At 45.3% G+C, this 4014-nt stretch overlaps 1 pseudogene; it reads left to right on the top strand.

Moving 5' to 3' along the window:
- The first annotated feature begins 1956 nt into the window (after positions 1 to 1956).
- On the top strand, positions 1957 to 2074 carry LOC126253847 (5S ribosomal RNA; annotated as a pseudogene).
- Positions 2075 to 4014: the final 1940 nt, after the last annotated feature.

Below are 4014 nucleotides of genomic sequence, written 5' to 3'. Positions count from 1 at the left end.
CTAACCACGGGACCACGGCGCTCCTGAGCGCACATTATCTTTGATGTTGCCTACCTTGCACATGGACTACTCAGTTTGTATATTTTGCTTATTTTTTTCATAGTTCCACACAACTTCTTCCTGTTTTCGCGATTGATCTGTGTTCAGTTTTTCAAGGCCTATCCACTGTGCCAACTTATAACTAAATCTGAGGGGGGTGCGATGGGGAGCTTCCCTTATCAGTTACACGGCTCGCAGGCATCTGAACACTTTCGCACTATTCCACGGATTACACTCGACGCAGACAGTTGGGGTACACTGATTCCGTCCTGGGGGGTTGGGGGTGGCGGCAGGAAGGGCACCCGGCCACCCCTTAAACATTAACATGCCAAATCCGATTAACGGTGGTTCACCCTGCGTCACTGCGGGACAAGGTTCAAGCGATAGAAAAAATACGACCGAGACAAGCTAAATACAATATTTTGCAGCTAACTGAGAATCAGTTCGTATAGAAAACTGGAGAAATTCTAGCTCACACGAGGCCTTACCAACAATCGTTCTTCCCACGTGCCATTCGCGACTGAAACAGGAAAGGGGGAACTGACAGCGGTTCACCCAATACTGTCCGCAACACACCATAAGATGGTTTGCGGAATATAGACGAAGATGTAGATTTGCTTTTGTCTACGACTCTCATTTTCGCGTGGTTGTAATCTCATCAGTCCTTAATTTGTAGACCTATTTGTGGCTTGTTTATAATCACTGTGACTGAACGAGAGACCAAGGTTAATTACGGTTGCAGGTATGAGAAGAAGCTGATTCCTGCATTACGGTCACGACAGGAAGCCGGAAGGCAGGTGTCCATTTTAGTAAGAACAGCGTCGCGACGCAATCTATTACAACGCCAGTGATTGCAATCGAAAAGCTGTGGGACAAGCAGAAACTTATCGTAGTCTTAGAAAAAGTGCTGTTTATGTGAAGAACAATGTTCGTTTATCACCTGCGTTGTCTGTCCTAACAGTTTCAATAAACCTGCAAAATACCCTTCGAAAGAAGTGCAAAGTATTCTACTAATTTTTAATGAAACAAGATATTCAAACGAGCGATATACTTCCGTTGTTGAAATGAGTGGTTTTCTACGTTTTTAAGGCTTCATGGTACATGAAATTTATCGAAACAGTTGTCGCTTCCTCGTGACGTGTTGCCTTAGGCTGCGTAACGCTTCCCCTGCTGCTGCTGCTGCTGCGGCGGATCTTGTGAGAGAGTTTACCTGTAGCTGGCGCAGCGCCGCGCGGCACTTCTTCACTGGCAGCAACAGGTTGCTCCTCCCGCTTGTCTCGGGCGGAAATGCAGAGAGCGTTGCCAAACTTCTGCCATAATTCTCTCAGCCTTTACTCGGCGGCACTCTCCTTTAACCGTTTCTTCATGTTCGCCGAAAGATAATGTCAGTCGAGGCTGGAGACAGATGTGTTTAAGACCTGGTGACGACAGCAGAGTCTGCTGATGTGTTTTTCTTGCTTATAGAATAGCTTCGCCACTTGTTCAGACAAACGATTGCTAGATTCTTCTTTTTTATAATTTTTTTTTTTTGCCCGTCGTAAACTAAGCTATTTCGCTGGAGGAAATACATGAACAGGAATATTTTATATTTTGAGATTTACTGCCGACATAGGTTGATCCAAACGTAACGTAAGCAGCTCCGAGCCCAACATTATAATTATCAAGATCATCAACATCAAATACTATGCCTGCTGTTGCGGCCATTCTCAGAAACGTTAACACCATCGTTTTAAAAGGTGGTCAGTATTTCGTTTTGCACAGGTATAGCTCCAGGGAGCCAACGTAAATAATTTATTTTCCTTTATTACTTTGATTTACTCGTTATATGTGGTAATGTCACAGATTCAAATAATAAATTAGCCTGAACAAAAATGTTTCAATGCATTTGTATACAGTACAGGGCTACCATAAAAGATTTCCAACGGCTTTGCCGCAGTGGTATCACCGGTTCCCGACAGATCACCGAAGTTAAGCGCTGTGGGGCTGGGCTAGCACTTGGAAGGGTGACCATTCGGTCTGCCGAGCGCTGTTGGAAAGCGGGGTGCACTCAGCCCTTGTGAGGCAAACTCAGATGCTACTTGGTTGAGAAGTAGCGGCTTCGGTCTCGGCAACTGACATATGGCCGGGAGAGCGGTGTGCTGAACACATACCCCTCCATATCCGCATTCAGTGACGCCTGTGGCTGAGGATGACACGGCGGCCGGTCGGTGCCGTTGGGCCTTCGTGGCCTGTTCGGGAGGAGTTTATAGTTTCTTTCTACTATAAAAGATTCATTCGGTTTCAAAACTCTGTGTTTTCCAAAGTACTACATATGTACAAGTATGATCGATGCGTGAATGGGACTGTATGCTCACCAAGTTTGCATTTTGCGTTCTGCAAATGCTGTACGAGTGCCCTTCTGGTCACACAACACACGTCCAAATTGTAGTCAGGTGCGTTCCATACCTTATCTAGCAAAAACCTGTCAGGGGTCGCAGCAGCAGCATTGATGCGTTCTCTGAACTGTTCCAGTGTCCTTAGCAGTGGAAGTGCGTAAACAGGGGCCCTTAATATACGCTCCACTACCCCCCTCCCCTCTCCCAAAGGACAAATCACATAGCGTTAGGTCAGGGGACCTGGTGGAAGGGGCAGGGGAACAGCGCCAGTCATCTTCACCACTATGCTCCATCTAGCGACACGAAAGTTCGTCTTTTAGGCAGTGACGATCATCTACGCTACTGTGAGGGATGCCCCGTTTTGTTGGAAGGATACACTGTTTACAAGGCGACTCTTTCCCGAAATTACTTCTGAACGCACGTTGCACTATTGTTAGCAGATAAACGTCTCGAGTATTCCAGCGCACAAAATCTCTTGCTTTGTGCCATTTTCTCACGGCACTGCACATCACGCCAGCTGGTGGACGCTATGAAAAGTCGGTGAGTTTACTGTTCTATTCACGCATCAGTCATCTTTGCACATGTAATACTCTGAAAACTGATGACTCATTTCTTTCCTATTAAGAGAGCCTCTTTTGAACTATCGATACTGAACAATCGAGTGGTAGGGTGGTGACGAGGAGAATGTGGATTGTTGAAGTGGCGCGGCTGGTGTCTTATGTTTTCGTGTATAAATACACAGATAAAAGACTTAAATCGATATGTGCACCATATCGCGTGATCTGCAGGAAGGCAGTGGTTAACACTGAGTAAACTGTCAACAGCGTACTCTGCTACGTGTGTGGATGAGCTAAGACCGTTTGCGCCTGTGCAATAGACACAAAACGGTGGCTTACTGTTCAGACAATGCGATGTGGATAAGTCTTGAACTACGCCATACCACACTTTGAATTGAAAGTTTTTCGCGGCTGCTACGGCGTAGGACATTGTGTAGATGAATCTAAATTCGTCAGTGCCGCCTATTTTAGTTGTGCATACTTTGGAACTGTAAGCCCCCGTCATCAGGATCACGTCGACTGCTCCGATTGTGCAAGAGTGTTACTGTCTGCAAGAGATGTACAGAGGATCCGGAGACATTATTTTCAGCACAGAATCACAATACAGCAGCATTGCGCTGCACTGTCGCCACACTATCTCGAAAATCTGCAACGAGCTGATGTGTAGGCATAGTGGCGATTTTAGAAACAGGCTGCTACATAAAAGCAGGCTCTCATTTGCTAAACAGTATGCAGAACGTGTTTTATTTTTCGAATAAAACATTGTTCCCGTCGTAATACCGTAATTTCTCACTTTGACAAAACTGTCATTGCAACAGTACCAGTATATGAACATAGTTTTTGTTCCACATCCCTCCCAATAATTTTCTGTTGTTTACTAAAATAATAGTCACACCTGCTCTCATTAATGCAGTGCATTTGTGATATTTCGCACATTCTGATTTCTCACGTAATAAATAACTTTACGAAGTGAGAAAATTTGCAAACCACCGTTATACAGCGTTCGCGCGAAGCCATCACAAGTGTGATTTGTTGTGATTGGC

The sequence above is a fragment of the Schistocerca nitens genome, chromosome 4 (assembly GCF_023898315.1).
Source record: "Schistocerca nitens isolate TAMUIC-IGC-003100 chromosome 4, iqSchNite1.1, whole genome shotgun sequence".
Classification (NCBI taxonomy): Eukaryota; Metazoa; Arthropoda; class Insecta; order Orthoptera; family Acrididae; genus Schistocerca; species Schistocerca nitens.
The sequence above is the reverse complement of the archived record's forward strand: the minus strand, read 5'-3'. Positions and strand labels throughout refer to the sequence as shown.